This window comes from Mustela lutreola, chromosome 16 (assembly GCF_030435805.1).
Source record: "Mustela lutreola isolate mMusLut2 chromosome 16, mMusLut2.pri, whole genome shotgun sequence".
Taxonomy (NCBI): domain Eukaryota; kingdom Metazoa; phylum Chordata; class Mammalia; order Carnivora; family Mustelidae; genus Mustela; species Mustela lutreola.
Window position 1 is genome coordinate 30,536,176 of NC_081305.1, and position 21,555 is coordinate 30,557,730.

At 43.7% G+C, this 21,555-nt stretch overlaps 1 protein-coding gene across 2 annotated transcripts in view; it reads left to right on the top strand.

The window, feature by feature from the left end:
* TOX3 (TOX high mobility group box family member 3) overlaps positions 1-21,555 on the top strand; it is a 110,168-nt gene that overhangs the window by 57,445 nt on the left and 31,168 nt on the right. The window lies entirely within an intron of this gene.

Consider the following 21,555-nt stretch of genomic DNA (forward strand, 5'->3'; position numbering starts at 1 on the left):
AAGCAAAGATATGGCCTTTTATTTTTCTTGTCATAGCCGAGAACACCTGGTAACGTTTGGAGCCCCGACTCAGTTGGGAAAGGGGAAGAGGGACTTAGCTTTGATTGGCCATCTGTGTTGGGTCCTAGGTGCGGTATATTGAAAATGCAGCTTCTCAGGAATATTCTACATAAAAGGCAAATGAAGGAATGTTTTTGGTAGTTTTAAAAGTGACTGGCCTGAGTAGCTCCGTGAACACATTTTCAGAACATTGCCAAAAGAATTTGATACCAAAATTCATTGTAGAGCTCCATTTCTCAAAATGGATCTGATATATAAAGCCAGGAACAATGGAGAGAGTACTGTTTCAAGGTCGGCCTTTGTCCTGTCAAGGGGGCCTATCTGAGCTGTTCAGATAGGAGTCCTTCAAAGACCCTGAACTTTCTATTGCTCCAGGCGACGTGGCATCCAGCCCTGAGCACTGCTTGGCATATGGCCGCCGTGTGTCTTCTTTCATGAGAGACAAGAAACATTCAGAGAAGTTGTCAGGGGACATTGAAACCATACTGACATATCATCTGAGTTTTGATAGAACACCCCAACCCGAGCGTTTGAACTTGAGTTTCCACTCTTGAAGGATGAAGATGACCCTGTTAGTGACCTCCCAGGGCCATTTGTTCATCGACGTGGGAAACCTTGATTTAGCACCTACCTCGTGCCACCCAGTATGTCCAATACTCAATCCAAATACTGAACACCGAGGGAAGCGGTTCCCTTGTGACATTTCCAGTCTATGGGGAAGGCAAGTATGTCTGGCAAATAATTATACAAATACAAATAAAATTGCTACTGTGAAGCTCAGACAGCATTTCACGTGGCTCTCACTTAATGTTCAATAACTTTGAGCTCTTGTTATAATAGGTATTAGACAGTAAGTCCTCACAGGTGACATGCCTGTTGTTGTCCCCATTGTCCCCGCTTATTTAACACAAATTTGAGGGGCTGCTGAGTCTTCAGCCATGCAAGAAAATGATGTGTCTCATAGGGGCTCACAGCCTAAAGAGAGAAACAGACAAACAGTCATATGTAGTGTGAAAGACAGCCCAGGCATCTTGGCAGCAGGAGAGGACACTTCTAGAAGAAATGCTGAACCAAGAAGCAGAGGGTCATGGGAGTAGAGGGGGTGAGGTTGATGGCAGGGGAGGGGAAGGAACGGGAATAATGCTGTATAGATAACGGGACATCCATTTGTGAATGGCCTTTTTGTCCTCCTGAGGAAAAGAGCTTAGAGTCAGTAAGTTGTGGGCAGCCTTTAAAGATTTTGAGCCCCACAAGGACAGGCATGGTCCAATTTCCATGTTGGAAAGCTGGACCTACTGAGCACTGAGGGTGTGAATTTTGCCATGCCCAAGCATTGGCCCACGGTATAGCTATTAAAAGTCACATCTTCGAAGGTAACGATGAGGAAAATGGTTGGAGAATACCTTTAAGCTCAAAAAGTATTTACATATACGCTGTGGTCCCAACTTTATATGAGAGATTACTCTGTACATTGTGGAGAGGAAAGATAAAAAACGCTGGGAAAGCATTATACGAAAATACTGGGTGGTGTATCCGGTGGGTTGAGAAAGGACTTTTCTGTTCATTGTGCTCTTCGAACATTTTGTTCTACAGTGTAATAAAACTGTTACCGGGAAGATAAATGGAAAGAAAGGTAACTGCAGACATGGGTTAGAAGGATTCTAATCTGGAGTGGGACCTGAGGTCTGGCTGGGACTGACAGGGCCATTCTAAGAACAATGGGAAAGAAGGTTTGTGTAGCTGACCAGGGGACTAGCCGAACGACCTCTGGTCGAAGATGAGGGAGAGGATCCAGGGCGATGTTTCGATGGAAGGTTGAACTGATAGTGGTGGGTTCCTTGAGGGGAACTTGTCTGTAGTTGGTCAAGAAAAGCAGAAGATTGGTAAAGAAAAGCTCTGCGTTGGGTTTGTTGACTTTGAGTTGGTAGGACGCCCTTGGTCCTATTCAGAAGGAGCTGGAAAACTGTAGCTCAGTACAACAACTGATGTTTAGACTGGAGAGTTGGTGGTGGTTGACACGTTGGACGTGATGAATTATCAAAGCATGTGTTAAGAAGAAACTGAGAAATCTTCAGGGGGATAAGAAAACTGAGAGTAACTGTTTCTAAACGAGAATACTCTTTTTGTAAAAAGAGTGGTTGAACCTGTCAGAGAAGGAAAAGTGATCATTGGAGACCAAGACACGATGGGGAAGCGTCTATGGGATTTGGTATTTAGGAGTCCATGGCGGACTTAATGAGAGCGGTTCATGACAGAGGAAGACTGATGGCAGGAGGGTTAGGGGTGAATGGAAGATCCAGGTGTGGGGATGGAGCCAGTGAGTGGGGATGGGGGAGGGAGGTGATACTGATTTGAGAGGGACTCTGTGGTCTCAGTGGTTCCCCTCCTTCCCCTCCACACCAGAGGAACAGGGTTGGAACATTTTTTTGTAAATTGAGGGAGGAAGCGGTGCAGTGGGAAAACCTGCAGAACCAAATGAGAGGTGAATTGATGGAAGTCACCTCTAGATGGGGCCCGGGGTTTGGAGTAGTGGTAGAAGAACGTGTTTTTTTCTGGTAAGGGAAGGAAAAGGATGGTTTCAGGTGCTGGTTTTTGGGGCGACCGGTGAAGAATTCAACTCATGGCCTGTTTCTTGGTAAGGAACAATGTTCTTTGGAGGAGGATAGGAGAGAATGCTGGAGGGGAGGGGGCAGGGGGAAGGGGAGAAGGGGCAGAGGTTTGTTAGAGCTGCTCTGAGAAATGAGTAGGAAGAGTTACTAGGGATTCCTGTGTGCTCACAGGGGCTCTGCTGAGATCAGAAACCTAATAATAAAGAGATAGATCATGCCTGTTGGGACATACATAGTATTGGTGCTCCTGTCTCCAAGGCTTATTTTAATCCTTTGTGTGTACATATATGTGTGTGTCTATGTCTATTTATATATTCTGTAATGAAGGCTCAATACACCCCTGTTGAATAAATGAGTCAGTTGTTGTAGATTCGCAAACCATTTGGAGAGGGCCTATTTCATGGAACCCAGATAATATAATGTTAAGACTTGAGTCCCTTTTCCTCGTTATGTTTTGCTTTTATGACCTTTGTGTTTCTTTGTCTTCAGTTGGTATTTCCTCTAACACACAAAAAAAAAAAAAAAAAAAAAAAAAAAGTTCACAGAGAATGAAAAGATCAAACCAAATACTTAATTGTGTCCCTTCTGTGGATAGTGAGTCCTGCCAAGGAGTCCTGGTGGACAAGATGGTCCTTGCCCTTAAGAAGCTTCCATTAGAGTGGGAGAAGGGGGTGGTGGGGGGAAGCAGGAGGAACTCCTTATTACCAGCACATGCTGAGTGCCATAAACGAGATAGAAAGGAAGGGCTTTGAAGATTCTAAAGAAGGAGACAGCAACTCTGGTGGCCTGAGCTGAGAAGGCTCTCTGCCAGAGCTGTTTGCTCGGCATCTCAATGAATGCAAGGAATTTCGAGGGGAGGCCCCTAGCTTCGGGCAAGGGCCTGTTGGAATGGGGGTGGGAAGAAGCATTTCAGGTGCAGACGGGTGCACGCACGCACCAAGTTGGGAGACTGCGGGGTATGTTAGAGGCAGAAAATATATTCCAGGATTTCCCATACCGAGAAAGTGCAGCCAGTTAGTTACTCAAATTTGGGGGCATGGACGTTTTCTGCTTCCTTAAGAGAGCTGACAGGACCTCAGATGAAAGGGAAGGGAGTCCACGTGGATGAATTTCATTCCTCATACAATACAAGAGTGGGGAAGGTGGATGGAATTCACTCTTGCCCATTCATCATTACTTTTGTTTTCTTTCAGAATTTACTTCCATGTTTTCTTTTTTAAAAAAATATTTATTGACTTACTTAACAGAGACAGAGATCACAAGTAGGCAGAGAGGCAGGCAGAGAGAGGGGGAAAGCAGGCTCCCCGCTGAGCAGAGAGCCCGATGCGGGGCTCGATCTCAGGACCCTGAGACCATGACCTGAGCTGAAGGCAGAGGCTTTAACCCACCGAGCCACCCAGGCACCCCATATTTCCGTATTTTCTTAATCATTCCGTTTGCAGTTCTAAAAATTGTGTAAATTGTAGAATTCACTTTGTTTCGCAGACAGTTTAATAGATCCCCAGCACCAATGTTTATCAAAACCAAATTGCTGTGTGAGGAATGGTGTCGTTTTATGAGAAATTTCCTCAAATGCCCCGTTCCTATTGCCCTGCCTTAACTTGAACTATAAAGTCTGGTTTGATTCTCTTGTTCTCAAAACATTATCATGAAGACATGTGACAGTGACAGTTTCCAGTTTCCAGTTGTCCCAGACACAGAGGCAATGCTTTCCATCCTGCTTCTCCTACTGGATGTCATTTTCCTCTGAGCATGTCTGGAAGTTCCTCATCCTGAAGCGTGTGGGTCAGTAAAACGGGAGATGAGAGGTGTTTCTTGTTCAATACATGGATGTTTAATTTTGAATTGCCCCTAGATTAGTATTCAGTCTTGAGGTTGGAGTCAGCCTCTAATTCCTTTTAATATATGACCTTTCCTGGCAGTGAGAGGGTATCGGGAAAACCAGTTTTACTCCAGTTTGCACCACTCATGATGAAGGGGATATCTTTTTTCCTTTTCCTTTTTCGTCAGCTCTGACTCAGCTGCTCCACTGGCCCCTGATGGGGAGGGATATGAGGTAGCGGCATGAGCACGGAGTAGTAGCCCTGTTCCCCTTCACCACCGGAAACCCACCAGTTTCTGGAACCCACAGCACTCACGGTTCGTAGGTGAGGCAAGGTCATTTCTGTAATCCCCAAAGGTACATCACTGCTTCATTGTAAGAAAATCTTTTTTGTCCATTTGTTCTAAGGAATTTTCCTTGACAGATATTTTTAGACTCTTGTTTATCTGTTGAGGGGTAATTTACTTGCCATGGGCATAATGCTTGCCATCTTTCCTTCCATAATAAATCAGGAACTCAGGAGGAGTATGCACATTTTCTTTATACCAGTGGCCCTTGACCAATGCAAGTTTGGACTGCATGGGTCCACTTACATGTGGATGTTTTGGGTAAATACAGTACAGAACGCTAAATGTGTTTTCTCTTCCTTATGATTTTCCTGGTAACATTTTCGTTTCTCTGGCTTGCTATGCATTGGAAGGATACAGGATGTATTATCTCCAGCATAGAAAATATGTGTTAATTGACTGGTTACCTGTAGGTAAGCCTTCTGGCCAACAGTAGGCTGTCAGTAGTTAAGTTTTTTGGGAATCAAAGTTATATGTGGATTTTCTTTTTTTTTTTTTTTTTAATTTATTTATTGGACAGACAGAGATCACAAGTAGGCAGAGAGGCAGGCAGAGAGAGGAGGAAGCAGGCTCCCCGATGAGCAGAGAGCCCGATCTGGGGCTCGATCCCAGGACCCTGGGATCATGACCTGAGCCGAAGGCAGAGGCTTTAACCCACTGAGCCACCCAGGCACCCCTATATGTGGATTTTCAACGGTGTGGGGGTTGGTGCCTCTTGCCCCCACACCGTTCAGGAGTCCCCGTATTTGTGATTTGTCCTTAGCGACAGCATGCCCTCCTGCTCCTCCCCTTCTGTATTCTCCTACCAAACCTGGAGTAAGTAGTTGAGGGGTTTTTGGATACGGTTCTCTGCTGTTGGAAGTCTGTCTGTCTCACCTTGACAACTCCTCAAGGGCTGGGGGTCCTGTCCCTCCCTTGTATTTCTGCTCTGTGCTTTTTGTGAATGGCGAAGGGTCTGGGTGTCATGAAACAAACAGGTACACTTTAGCCTCTGTATCTACCATTACTTATCCCTATCTTCTTCCTGAAACCTTCTCCTGACATCAGGAACACGACCCTCTCTAAGCTGCATCTATAACCCTTGTCACTTTCATAGGCTCCTTTGCTGGGTCTACATCTGGGTCATTAAACACTCCAGTTCCTCAAGGTTCTGCCCTCGGCGGCTCTTCTCGCCCAGCTCTGTAGGTGCCCTCTCCATAGGGCTCATTCGTGTCCCTGGCTTCGTTGAACATCTGCACCCAGATCTCTCTCTCTCACACACACACACATACACACACACCGTCTCTATTTTACACCTTTCCTTTAAACTATAGACATCTCTTGGTGCCTGAATCCCAACATATTGAAAAGGCACCATGATTCAGCCCCCCTTCCCCCAAGACTCATTCTTTTCTACCTCCCCTAGTTCCATGAATGATATTGCCTTGTGTCCAGTTATGCAGGCTCCAACCCTAGCTGCCTTCCTTGGCAGCCCCTTCTTGCTCTCCCCTCTCAACTCATCAAATCCAGGGTCAAAATCCTGGGACTCCATCCACTTCTTAATTTTTCTCATCCCTCACCTGCCCCTGACCCCACTCCCTGCCTCTGTCCCCCATTACCTCCTTAGTTCCTGCTGCCATCATCTCTCATCTGGTCTGTTGGATTATTTCCCTAGCTGGTCTACCGGCACCATTCCTAATCCATTCTGCGCTCTATGTCTTTCTTCATGGCATACTTCACAGGTGACATTTCACCATATCCTCACTCCTCCCCTCCCCCCTGTCACCCCTCCCCTTCTCTCTCCTCCCTTCCCTTCCCCTTCCCTTCTGTCCTCTCTTTGGAGAGAGAGGGGTGGGGAGGGGCAGAGAGAGAGTCTTAAGCAGACCCCATGCCCAGCACGGGGCTCAGTCTCATGACCGAGATCATGACCTGAGCCAAAATTAAGAGTCGAACGCTTAACCAAGTGAACCACCCAGGCGCCCTTCACCATGTATTTCTCTTATCATATGATGGCTCTCGTATTTCCCTGATCAGAGCTATGTGCTCTGTGAAGACAAGGACTTTTTGGGCTCACGTTGTATTTTCAATACTTCAGCAAACTGCCTGGCAACGTAGATGTTATCAGAATATGTTTGTTGTTAGAATGAGTACATGAATGAACAGTAAAAATTGATTATTGCTCTTTTTTTATTTCCAGGATTTTTATTTACTTACATGCTTTATGCTGATAGAGATTAGGGAAATCCTTCCTGAGCAGTTCCATTGTAAATATATTTTTTTTTCCTGAGTACAGAACTAGTAGGTACTAATTTTAGAAAGCATACAAAAATAAAAGAAGAAAAATTACATCACACGGTTTTGGTGTATGGTTTTGAACCATGGTGTGGACACCCTGGCCATTTTCCTACGTCGTTAAAACCACTTCAGAACTGTTTAAAATAAAATGAATAAATTTGAGACCTACAACCTTTCCAGAATGTTTATAGTTGATGCAGTTACAGCTCTCACAAAGACCTTACCTAGTTAATGGAGTTTCTCTACACTCCTGGAGTCCATAAGGTTTGATGAAAGTTAGGCTGCATTTACAGTGTATTACGTTGTGTTTAGCGTCAAAGGTACGTTTCAAGAGCAGGCTGAGGACGCGTTGGTCAGTACCGGTCACAGAGCCACTCTATACAGTTCCAGGTGACACCATAAAGCATGGACTTCGGGGTCTGTCATTAGAAATGTAATCGTGTCTCTTTGGTTAAGTTACTTTTCCTGTATTAAAAACTGCCCTGACTAGCAGAGGCAGCAGCTTTTTTTTTTTTTTTTTTTTTTAATTTTATTTATTTATGTGACAGAGAGAGATCACAAGTAGGCAGAGAGGCAGGCAGAGAGAGAGGAGGAAGCAGGCTCCCCATTGAGCAGAGGGCCCCATGTGGGGCTTGATCCCAGGACCCTGAGATCATGACCTGAACCGAAGGCAGAGGTTTTAACCCACTGAGCCAACCAGGCGCCCCAAGGTAGCAGCTTTAAAGTAAACTTTGGCCAACCCTAGAGGCGTCGGTATGTGAGGGTTTAGCTCACTTTCAAAAAAGGCGTGTGAGGAGTTCCTCACTGTTCGATGCTGGAACGAGATGCCGACTTGGTCTTTGCTCTGCTCTGCTCTGCTCTGTGGTCAGTGCCAGAATCAAGAACTTTGACTCACTATAATGTATATCCTGTTATCTGGAGGGTTTATTTTCCCAATGGGGGAACCTCATCTTTTTTTTTTTTTTTTTTTTTTTTATATGACAGACGGAGATCACAAGTAGGCAGAGAGGCAGGCAGAGAGAGAGAGGAGAAAGCAGGCTTCCTACCGAGCAGAGAGCCCAATGTGGGGCTCGATCCCAGGACCCTGGGATCATGACCTGAGCTGAAGGCAGAGGCTTAACCCACTGAGCCACCCAGGTGCCCTGGAACCTCATCTTTGACGTTAAACTCTGTGCTCTATGTACTCCCCACTCCCCCTGCCCCGTTGTTCATTCTGGTATCAGCTTCCCTGCTTTATCACCTTATGAAAGTTATTAAAACTTAAGAGTGAAACAATTTGGGCAATAAGCATGGCTTTTGAGGGCATGGTCTTTCTGTGAGCGCTTATTTTTGGTATGGAATGCTTCCACAGCCCGATGGGGAAGGGAGTCGCTTATGGCCAGTACCAGATGGACACCCCTCATGGAATCTGTTACTTATCCCAGGGGGCCCTATTATACGGGGTTTGTTTTCAATATTAATCTTGATATGAAAGCAGCTGCAGTTCTTGAAAAAAAAAAAAAAAGATCATACCTCTAACTTATTTTTATGGTAGCCGAAGAAATTTATAGATAGGCTTTATAGACGGATCTTACTTTTTCCCTCCGTTATTAACCAGCGCTGTGAAATGTCTAGCAATTTTTCCTTTGTGCCATATATATTCTTGTGCTAGTAGCAATGAGAAAAAAAAATCTCTTTCTAGGAATAAATGGAGTCGGTACAGGTTGGTAGTGTGTATACTTGAGTCACCATAAAAAGGTGCTAACATTTTATTTTAAAGCTAAGCAGTTTGTCCTTTTGTGATAAAGTTTCTAAGCAAAAATTTCCTCCCCAAATAAGGTTGTGTTTTTTAACTGTGGTGTGTCAAGAGGGTTGGGCAGTTTTTTTAGATAGTATTCGTAAACTCTTTAGCTTAACAAGCAGCCTCACAAATACGCTTTTATGATTGTTTTAAGATTTTTGCCTCTGTTTTACCTCGTTTTTGGTTGCCTTTGCATTTATAACTGGATACAATTGTTCTTCGTATATAGTTGAGTCACTCTTCTGGAATAGAATTGGGATTTTGCTGAAGTGCATAAAATTTGATATGTGATTTAAGGAGAGCTGCTGACAAATTGCTGTATAATCACATCTCTTTAAATTCATGCAAGGTAATGTTAAGGTAATCTTGAATGTGTTAGTACACAACGACTTTTGGGGTTGCAAGAATGAAATGCCTCCTTTATTTAGGACTACTTAAATTCATGGTTATTTTATATGAAAATGCTAGAATAAGTTTGAGCTATATACCATATTAACATCGGCATCTTGACTGAATTCCATTTTTTGTCTCCCAGATGAAATGTAAGAGATTTTATTTTATGGTTATGTTTAAGAAGCCATTAGCCTCATACTCCAATTAAAATATAGGTCTAGGGGGGAAAATAACAAAACCCCCTCTTTCAAAAATAAACGTGTTATGAAATCTTAAATTACACATTTTGGAAGAGCTGGTTGCAAGGAACGTAGTTTTCCTCTCTCCTGGCCCAAGACCTTATCCGAAGTGGCATTTGGAGTCTTGTGTGAGCCCTTTCCTAGTCAAAGATGTTAGATTAAAAAACAAACATAACTGGTGAGATACAGGAAACTAATGAAAGCTGTATGATCACCCATCTGGTAAAAAGTTGTCCCTACAGAATTCAGGCAATCATAAAATCACAGAAAGATGTATGTAATCAAGATGTTCTTGCAGTATGAGCAAAAGCTCCGGGCCACCAGGCTATAAAACTGTAGCCCTGACCTGTTCTAGTAGCCAAGACCCTGCCAGTAGTTTCTTAAATGCTCGCTCTTATCGAAAAAGTCTTTTCTTAACTTTTGGAAACGATAGATGTGAATTCATAGGCATGGGTCCTGTTTGATTTAAATGATGACATATTATATCTGGTTGGTATCTTCTTATCACTGATGATTTTTGAGTCAAGTAGGCCTGCGGTATTTGGTTTATCAAATATGATCGAGACTGGAAAACAAACACATGAGATCACTTACAGTTCTTCAGGAAGAATTCATAGATTTGTTGCTCTTTTTTAAAATGTTAGCCTTAGCATACCATGTTACACTGTTTCTATTTCTTGATGTATGTGCAGCAGGGAGAGAAAAAGCAACAGAGTATTTATGTACATGGAAAGCTTCCTAGCTGACAACCAACTAGTTGATACATACTGGAAACGCATTTAAGTAATCCTTGATTACAGGCAATAGTCTTACACGTTGATCCATCTAAAGTTCGCGTAATGCTCACTTGAAGACGGACCCCCGATTGTGTTTGGATAGTGCAGAAGCAATAATCTTGTAATATTTATTTTTTAAAATACTTGAATGTCTTTTGTTTATGCTGAATGTGTAGACTGATCGGTATCAGGGTTTCTCAGTCTTGCTACTGTTGACATTGTGGACAGGATCATTCTTTATTGTGGGCGCTGTTCTGTGCATGGTAGGATGTTTAGCAATATCCTTCTAGATGCCAGAAGTAGCCTCTAGTAGTGACAGTAAAAACTCTGCAGACATTATCAAATGTCCCTGGCGGGGGGAGGGGGACAAAACTGCCCATGGTTGAGAATGTGTGATCTGTAGACCTCTTTGCTTCTATCTGCCTCTCTCTGTCTATGGCTTTTTCTGCCATTTCTGTATTAGCACATTTGTTCTAGGCACCTGAACACCCTACACTTTAAGAGCACTGCATTTTCTACTTCAGCGATCAAAGAACAGAAGACCGATAATAGAAGTCATGGATGTTTTGAAGGAATTCATGATAAATCATAATTACAGGGACCAACTGAAATGAGAGAGGGTTAGCTTTACCATTGGTTAATAGAGTTTAGTTACGGAACTCAAGAAATACTGTTATTGGTTAAAACAGTTTCATTTAAAAACCACTGAGGAATATTTGGCTTCATTTGTTGGTCTTTTTTTTTTACATTTGAAATTTCATACGGTGTGTAAGGAACACCGCCCAGGAGACTTACTAAGGGTGTTTGGTATAAATAGGTCACATCATTAGAGACCTTAAAGTTTGTTTTCGGTGGAAAGTCTCTGAGGCCCTTAGTCATTTGACTGCAGCGTGAACCATGGAGTCTGGAAGCATGAGGAAAATAACTGACTTTCTCTTCTCTGATTTTCCCTTTCTGTTCTGTTTCAAGGCTTGGCCGTACTTTGGTTGATGTTAATGGTGGTTCACCTGAATTCGATGTGGACGGAATCACGTGTACATAAAAAGAAATAGTTTGGTTACAGGTTTTTAAGGCCACCGAAGCTGCCAATTGGAAGTACTGCTGAACTTGACCCCGAGGCACCGCCTTATCCATTGAGGACCTACTGTGTGCCGGGCAGTGGTGCTTGGTGGCCACTGGGGCTCTCATATAGCCTCTGCCCTCAAGGGAGACCGGTATGGAAGTAGATCACTTGAGCGCAGTACAGAGAGACACACAGCCTGCCTTGGAGCTTGGAGGAGGAGAACTCGGTGCAGTCAGCGGTGGGCAAGGCGGTCCCAAGGAGGACTTTTCTGAGGGGCTAGTTCTCTACCATCCTTGCTGATGATACCAATTGTGTGCTTCAGGGGAATCCATTCCCTGTAAACGAATTCGCACTGAGGTGCTTCTACCAGATGAGAGCTAAGTTATTATTCCTCCCAGAGATACTAGAATCTATCACGAGACACAGCCCTTTCGAAACGCACGTGAGGCAGTCTACTGCGGTTCGTGATGGAAATCTATCTGCACGTGACGGTCAGAATGTCAGGGGCCACGGTCTTTCTGGTTCTAATCCTGACCTCAGAGAAAGGAGCCACCTTTTCCATACGGACTAATCACTACTCTTAGCTATCATTTCAGTGCTTTTCAAGAAACCAGAACAGACCAAGCACATCTGTTTCACAAGTCCCTGGCATTACATAAAAGATGCCCCCAGTTTGCTGGAAACAATCGAAAACACACAGAATAGGCATTATTCTTACTCTCTGGAAAATGTGCTCCGAATCGTATTATCTTCTGCTTCGTGTTGGCTGCTCTTCCCCTCACTTTGGTGTTTGGTCTTGCTGCCACCTACAAACATGTGCGAATCTCCTTTTATCCGTGAAGCATGTTTGAGCTAAACCTCTCCAAAGTATGCTCTGTGCCTGCTGGCTCCTATTTCAGCCCTCCTTCTGCTGTCTCTGCCAAGAAGGCTTGTATCACCATTTCTTTGTCAGCCAGGCCCATTTTTATGACATTGGGCCTTTGCCCAAGTGGTTTTCTCTACGACAATGCTCTTGTCTCACCAGCAAGCTCTTATGCATCCTTCAAAGCCCCACTCCGGTGGCTTCTCTTCTTTGAAATCTGCTTGCTGTTCATGGGGCGTGCTTTGCGTTATATCCATGCGCAGTAGCACCTGCCACATGGAGTCTGAGTCTTACGTGTTTTTTTTTTTTTTTTTACCTAATACCACCATTATCTCTTTTAGATTATAGGCACCTAATAAATACTATGTAAAATATTTCCATCACCCATTTATTTTTCCCAGATGATCAAAGTCCTAGCTTTCCAGGCTCCTCACTCTCAGCTTTCTGACATTTACCAAGTGCTTCTTCCATCTAAGACCATTTGCTGGGGGTGGGGTTGGTGGGGGGGTGGCTCGTGTTTTCTCTCTTCTAACACAGCCCAGTCCCCCTAAAGCTCCTTTCTTCTGCCCTTAGAAGTAAAGAAACAGAAATTCAGAGCGGTGACATGAAGCAGCTTACCTGACGATCTTCAGCTTGTAAGTGACAGAACTGGAATTTGAACTTGGATCTCTCTGGCCCGTTCCTTCACTCACACGTTCGACAATTATTTACTGAGCACCTACAAACCTTGGGCCACCCATTGCCCTGGGGCCAGAGGAAACCAGGTGGAACCAGTTGTGAAGCCAAAAGCTACATAAAGGGTGGAGAGGGAGAGAGTGGTCGGGTCAGGAGGAGGGCACGTGCAAAGGCCCGGAGAAGACAGTGAGGAGTCGGAGCAGTGTGCTTGGGGCTCAGTGAGGAGGGAGTCTGGAGAAGCAAACAGCAGCCAGTTCATACAGGAACTTGGATTTTACTGTAAATATCATTGGGGAGCCATTGGAGTTGCATAGTAAAACTCTCCTGTTCTGACGCTAGAAGCCACGACAATGTATGCAACAGACATGCGTGGCCTGTTTTGGTGTCGCAGAGCTCACTGAAGTGTTACCTTGCCATTAGTACAGATGGAAAAGGTGCTTTTTAGGTACAAACCCATTCAGTCCTCAAAACCCTGAAGCGCATGGAGGCCCAGTGGCCGGTGCACGGTTCCGTGGCCAGCAAGTACCTCAGCTGGGATTTGAATTGTCCTTAAGACCAGTTCAGTGACCTACCTACTACCAACCCACAGCTACCGTGGTAGGACTGGGGTTCAAAGCCACTTTGGTGACTCTCGAGATGAAGTGTTGTCCGTATTCGAGTCTTCCCACTCTTGACTCTGCCCAGTCTAGACACCTGCAGCCTCATGCCTGCCTTGAAGTCTTACCTGGTCTTGTTTCCAGTTTTTCCCTTGTAATTAACCTTGTCCACGTCCGACTATCTGTGTGCTCGGGGCTGGGTTTTCCATCTCTCTCTCCTTCTTCCCCCCAACAGACCTTGAAATTTAGTGCATTTCAAAGTGTTAAGATTGGCCTTGGGGGCTCTCCAGGGCCTGGCTGCCTGCCATCTCCCCCGGCCTCCCCACCCCCCACAGACACCTCCCTGCGGCCACATTGGTCTCTGTGTTGTTCATGTAGGTCTGCAGCTTCGCACACTCTGTTCCCTCCGCCTGGGATGCCCTCTCCTTCCCCCTCCTTCCTCGGTTCAAGACTTGTTACTCAGAGTGGAACAAGTTCCTCGTTCCCTTTTGGTTCTTCTAAATGAGCAGGTCATGGGTCAGTGTCACTCCCTGACTTGGCCTTTAGGTGGAAAAATGTTTTGCCCTCATCTCCCTCACTGGGTTGTCATCCCTTAAAAGCCACTAGAGTATCTTCTACTTCTGCTTCTTGTCTTAGGAAAGGTAGATGTATTCCCTAGACGTATGCTACTAGTTGGGATCTAGTAGGTACTGGGTTTAGAGTTGGTAAGGCCTTTTGGGGGGGTGCATGGAGAAATCAGAATTACACCAAAGAGGTGACCACTTAGCCCTCGGTGCAGCACAACTGGCTTCTTTTTGTTGGTGTGTGTGTTTAAGGCCAATCAGGCCTTTCTTTCTCTATTCTCTGAATATTGGTGATGCTTGCCGGCCAGGCCCGTCCCAAAGATTGCTCCATTTTTGTTAAAAAGAAAGCTTGATTTGGGAAGCCTAGGAGCCTCTCCTCTGCTTCTAATTGTTTTTCTGATATTAAACAAGTGCAGTTGGGTTTGAGAGGGTGTTGTGGGTATTTTTTTTTTTTCCCTTGCCACCTCTAACTAGTCCAGATGGTTATGCAATTTACAGACTCAAATGTGTCCAGATCATGAAAATCCAAAGGCCCCCGTGTTTGGGTAGAGTCCATATGTTTAGGCATTGTTGTCCCTTGTGTGGGTCCACAGAACTTGTCAAGAAATCTAGTAGTGGAACTTGCATTCCCTCCTTGGTCCAACTTAAGATGTTCCCATCCTTCCTTCTGCGCATGAGGGTTGGGAGAGGGGCCAATGGTCCCATCATGGCTGGTTCCATTTTCCTGTAAGTGAGGACGTAAGAAGATATTGGAAATAATTGAGCCGAGCCTTTGTTGCTCTAAACAGAACAGCTCATGCCCCATCAACATTTCCATGAGATCATCATCAGATGTCTGGAAAGGTTTATTAAAAAAAAAAAAAAATCCATATTTGTCTAAAAGGAATGAGGCTAGTCATTTTCAAATATTAGTGTGTCCTAGAATTCTTGAGAAGCTGGTTAAACATACAGATTCATGGGGCCCCGCCACCTAGAGATGCTGTTAGAGTAAACTTTGGGGAATTGAGTAATCCCCATTTTTAACAGGCATCTGCTCAGCCTGGTCAGTTGGCGTTCCCTGGTGCCCAGAGTTTGAGAAACTCTGACCTAGCCAATAAAGCAAACATTTTTTAAAAAACAGAGTATTTTAAATCAGAAAAAAAAAATCAACTGTCCTATTTATTACTAAGTATTTAATACTGAAGATTCTTGCCCCTTTGATGTTAGGTTATTGGCTTTTTCTTCTCTGGATTCTCTGCCTGCAGACCCAAATCAGTGTGATTCCCTGCAGTGTGTTTTCAGCCACCTCCACTTCACACCCCAACCCCACCCACCCTGGCCTCTATATCTTCTCTATAAAAGGGTTGGTGCATTTTCTAGAACAAAGCATTTTTTTTCAAGCTCAGTATATCTACTGTTTAAAATATTAATTTTATTAGAATATAGAACTCTTTCTTGTTTCTCCTTTTTTCGCCTAGGTGTGCTTATTGCTGGAACCTGTGGGGATCGATGCCTGGTTTCTCCTTTGGCTTGAATTTCAGGTGCTTAGATGGGGGCCTGGAGAGCAGTTCTGCCAGCATTTCCCATCTGGAAATTAATTTCTTTGTTGGTTCATTCAGTGCAGATTTGTTGAACACCTACTATTTATCAAGCTCTCTCCTTGGCACCGGGACCTCCGCGCAAACAGTGCAACGCGTGGTTATCCTCATTACATTTACTTCTTGTTGGGGGAGAAAGACAATAAACATGTGACGTGGAAAAGTGTTGCAGAAAAGAACAAGACGGGAAAGAGGGATAGAAAGTGGTGGTGGAGGAGGAGAGCTGCAAAGACGTTGGATAGCGTAGTCAGAGTATGACATCTGAGAAAAGCCTCCAAAAAACGGGAAGGGAGAGAGGCATGAGGACGTTGCTGGGGACATTGCTGGGGATGCTGGCTCAGGTAGAGGAAGCAGCTGGTACAAAGGCCCTGAGGTCAGAATGTGTCTGGGGGCCTGCAGGAACAACAGGGAAGCCAACAGGGTTAAGGTAGGATAAGCAAGGGGGAGAACATTGTCCAAGGGTCAGAGAAGAAACGGGGAGCCCTTGTGAAGTCTTAGCTACTTCCCTGAGGGAGGAGGAAGCCATTGGAAATTCTGTGCAGAGGAGAGATGGGCTCTGACCTCGGTTTTCAAGGGATCTCTTCGGCTCTGTGCTGAGAATACACTGATGGGCAGCATGTTAGAGAAGGCAGGACCAGCTGGGAGGTGACCGCTGTGGCCCACGAGGGGGTGGGTGGCTTGGGCCTGGGTGACAAAGTGGCCAGCCGTGGGGGCATAACCGGAAAGATGAGCCAACGGAATCTTTGATGATTTGATGGGGGCAGGCAGAAAGAGTGGATTCAAGGATGCATTGTGGCCTGAGTCACCGGAAGTGAGTCATCTCCCCATCAGAGGAGATGGGGATGGCTGTGGGTGGAGCGGGTTTGGGGAGAAGATGAGGAATTCAGTTTTTCGTGCATAGGATCGAGCCTGCCTATTGATATCCAAATGCAAATGCTGTAGGCAGTTGGATAGATGAGTCTGGCACTCGGGAGATAATTATCTAGGAGTTTTTAGCATATGGAAAAGGCAAATAATATTTTTGAAAGTTTATTTTCTTAAAAAATTCTTGCTTTATATTTGAACCTGTTAATATATGTATGCATATGTATATGCATGTGTATAATTATACATATGTGTGTACATCAGCCTCTCTCTGTATTTAACTGTATATACTTAATTAGCAGACGTGTTTGTGCACGTCTATGTATCGTCACCCACTCATTATACCTCCTGGTCCACTGTTGGCAGTGTTTCGTGTCCAGGCTGTGGTCTCGTCCATAACCTTTGGTGTAGACCGTCTTGATTGCAGGTGCACCCAGTAATCGCCGGTATTTATTGTCATCTGTCCTACTGGACTTGTTGTGTTCACTCTTTTGGGCTGTCTACCTTGAGACAGACGACCGCTGCTGGAAATGGTGAAAACTTGGTTATCTGGGGGAAGTTCTTTTCCGCGGGGGTAGGTAGCTGAGCTTTTGAGAGTGCGTGAACTATGCGAGTGAGCGGGATTCTGCCCTTCCCTTCACGTGACCGTGCTTGGCCCGCTGGAGCCACGATGGCACAGTTCGTTTGGGTAAGCAACTTGACCGACATCCTTACTGAGGCATCACATTGGATGGTGTTTGCTAACAGATGTAATGGGGAAAAAAGAAAAGAGAATTCGAAGGATTATCTTTTTTTTTTTTTTTTTAAAGGATTACATTTGTGCCATTTAGCTGTTTGATACCCGGTAGTTAATGCCGCTTTATTAGAAGCCCATACAATTCTTCACATGGGCATCAAAATAATTTCAGGGGAAATGATGCTGTGTGGACTCATCGGGCTGGAGTATTTTGTCTTGTGATTACAGATGGGTTTTTGTCTGTGCTGCTCTACTTTCTTCCAGGCCTTTTGCTGGACAAGCTAGAATTAACAATCTCCATTAATTTACTTTGGCACTTCACATGGTGAGACAGGCCATGAACACGATGGTTTCTAATAAATTTTTTTAGAAATCCTGCAATGCTCCCTTTTAATTGATGTCCTTCATAAATTGTATTTGCCGAAGCTGTAATTATTCATCAAGCAGCCAAAGCAAATCTACCTCCAGGTACAATGAAGATATTCTTTTGTGAAATTATTAAGATACAGAAGTTCGACAGGCAGAGTAATTTAGTTCTGCTTTATAATTATATCTTTGGGGATTATATCTTTGGGGACCACATCTATTAGAGCCTATCAAAGTGGAAAGGACCGATCATCCCCAGTGTACTTCATAAATGCTCCTGCCTTGTAGTGACCATTTCCCCCAATATAGAAGCCCTTGGAAACCATTGGAATTGGACTCTCTTTCACAATGTTTTTATATGCTCTTTGCCGCAGGTAACTCCGTTTCACCCGATGTTCATTTAGTTTATTTGAAATATTTTGTTTTGACTCCTGAAATCACATTATAAAACCTTATATTGGTTGAGTTAGAGATCTTCCAAGGAATATCCCTGAACAGCTACTATCTAGAAAGTTTGGAAATCAGCCAATTAAATGACCCGGAATGCATAATTTTTAGAAATTCTTACTCAGGTGATTCACAAAATGCGTGAAGTTTACCGTGGTACAAAATGAGGATATTAGCTTTGGTAAGGATTCAGGGAAAATAAAAGAGTATTGTCAGTAAAGGCTTTGGAACAAGGTTTCTCAGAGTGTTCCCACAGACTGTTGTGGGGGAATGCAAAAGCAGCATCCCATGGCAAATTTGGGGAAAGGGGGAGGGTTTACCATCCCCCACTTAAAGAAAAATATAAGCTTCATCCAGATAGGAACTTTGTCACCTTCCTCACCATTTTGTGGCCAGTGCCTTGCACACAGGAGGTGCATAAGTAAATGTTTGTTGAATGAATAAGCTGCAGGACTTCTCAGAACATTGAACCTGGTGTGGTGGACACTGTGGCTCATCAAAGAGGGGCAGTGGTCTGCAGCCTTTCTCAAACTTAAGAGCCTTGGAACTCTTTCCTTCAGGAGCATTTTTCCAGAATGAGGTGCCTGGGAGTACCTCCCAGGAAATTCTGGCCCTGAGTAAAACTGATGAAAATGGAGTCTTAACCTTGAATTGATGATTGAGTGAAATAGTCAAGGTTTTGTGGCCCTTGGAACATAAGTGATACATACTATGAGGCAAGAGGGATGCCAGACTCCTATGCTTACATCTATGATTTTGGCCATTGACCTTTAGAAGCTTCAGTCTGTTTACCTATTAAATAGGGATAATAATGACTTTTTTTTCCTAACTTGTGCTGGGGTAAACAAATTGCATTTAGTCACACGTGGGGAAGTTAAAGGAAGTAATGTATGTAGAGGGTTTCTCATGGTAATTATTATTATTACTATCATTATTGTCTCAATATCATCATAAAAAAATGATGAAATTGCTCCAGTCAAGATGTGTGATTATGAGACACTGAAGGTAAAAAAAAAAAAAAAAAAATTGTGATCAATCTTTCTAAATAGCCTTCCAACAAACATTGGAATGTTTATAATATGCTGGGCATTGTTGTTGATTTTGGGGGGAGACAGTAGTGAATGCAGTAAAGGCCCCTTCCCTCATGGACCTAGGGGTTTTTTGTCATATATTGTGTTTACCGATGTCGCTGTCTCTTAGAACATAAAGTAAATTTAATTGTACACAATTCAGTTAAAGTTAATTGTTCCGAGGTCATTATATTAGAGATCTGCCCCAAAGGATCACTTTTTCTCTCAGAATCAGATCTGTTCATACACAAAACGAGTAGAGGAGGACTCATAGGTCACATTTTAAAATGAAACAAATTAAATTAAGCTAGTGTTACCAGATAAGGTAAATCAGATGGAAAGTGGCATCCCTTTCACCCTGATCAGTTTAACCACACTGTAGAGTGGCCAAATTCAGCAAGTAAAAATACAGAGTGGCCTGTTACAGTTGAATCGCAGATAGAGAACACTTTTTTTTTTAGTATAAGTATATCCCAAATAGTGCATGGTACATACTTACACTTGAAGTTCTTCATTTGAAAACCAGATTTAACTGGGTACCCTCTGTCTGTTAAGCTACTCTACCACGCTGAACCAGGGGCCCAGCCACTTGTGCAAGAGAGAGAGAGAAGCCGTTCGTTCCCCGCCTAAGTCAATATTATATTTGCGGCATCTTTGTAGGGGAGGTTTTTTTTTTTTTTTTTTTTTTAACCCCACACTGAACGGAAAACCTTCGCTTCTATTTGAAATGATTTATAACTGTTCCTGCCTGATCGCCAAGGGTTTCCAAATTAAAAGCCATTAATTAAGGCCTTATATAGATACAAAAGATATGCAAGGAGTGCTTTGTAATTCCAGCCCCGTACTTCAGGTGAGAGCTTTTCAAATTACGTGGACCACTGGAGCCACCTGCTTGACTAAACGCAGCGCGGCGGGCCTGTGGCTCATCAGCACACCGCGGTGCCAGCGTTGTTACTGATTTTTCTCATTTCTCCAGGGCAAATACTAATTAATGGATACAATTCACAGCTGATTAGCTGTAGTTTCTTCAGTAATTACATTCGCAGACTAACTGTTCAGAAGAGGATTTCTAACCCAGTTCTTACTTCACTCTAAGCTTAATTTGTTTTTTGAATTGTTTAGGCCCTTAGTTTAATAGCCATTTTATTTTTCTTTGTTGTTTTAGGTGCTATTAGATAATAAGTGAGTTTAATCTTAAAAAAAAAAAAAATTACTCTCTGATAATGAGCTGCTTTCCTTAAATGGATTTCTAATTCCCCAGCAAAACCTACATTTAAATAACGTTAAAGCTGGGATGCAGGCTGCCTGGCGATCTGGGAAAGCGGGATGGGTGCCTGGAATTTACGTCATGACCCAGGTTCTCAGAAAATACCCAAAAAGAACGTTCGGAAGGGAGGCCTTGAGATTTTATCCTAGCATCATTAACTCATGGAAAATTCCAAGACAGAAACCTATGCTTTTTCTTGCATATAACTAACATTGTGGAAAAATGGGGGAAAGATGTCTGTGTGTGGGGAGGGGGGGCGGCAGTGCACGGGTACCTGCTCCCATATGTACTTTTCTTAATCTTAAAATTGTTTTTAAACCCCTGTGTTGAAATACAGTGGACAGACAACAAACTGTGCATAGTTCACGTAGACGCCTTTGTGAGTCTGGAGACAAGTAGACGTGGGTGAAAGCATCCCCTCATGTTTTTGGTATCACATGCCTTCAGAGAAACCAGATAAAGGTCTTTCTTAAGTGCTAACAAATACATCTTTCAGAAATCCTTATAAAGATGTTTATCCAAATGAATCTGAGGGCTCATTGTGTGAGTATGTATTTAGGGGTCGTTTTCCAGGGTGGGATTTTGCTTCCGTAGACCAGAGTGGCATTCCGGAGCCATTAGAGCCTTTCGTGTAAATCCCGCTTAGTTCTTGGATCCCTGACATGATAAAGTGTAGCATGTCAATCCCGCGTCTGTGCGCGGATCTTACAGGTTGAGTCAGGGGCTGAGAGTCCCCTAGAATTGTTGAGAGGAGGATTATGTGGGTCTTCCATGTCTATATTTATTCTCTGCATTTACCTGTCCATGTATCTGCATTTCTCTCTCTCTTTCTCCTCTCCCTCCTTGGGAAAGTTACGCTTTTACTTTAAGTAATTAACTAGCTCTGTTTACATTAGAGAATGGACATATACATTTCATCCTTTGGAGGCCAAACCTGCGTGTTATTTGATGCACCGAAGGCAGGAAACAATACGCGTCATAAAAATAAATAAATAAATAAAAAGAAGAAGGGCATTTTTCCATCATGGAAAGATGATGAAAATAATACAGCAACAAATAATTATGCTCATGGAGAGTTTCCATATTGCCAGACTGATAACGAAATGTTTAAAGCAACAAAACGTGCCTACTTACACCATCTGAACCTGAAAATACATTTCTGGCAAAAT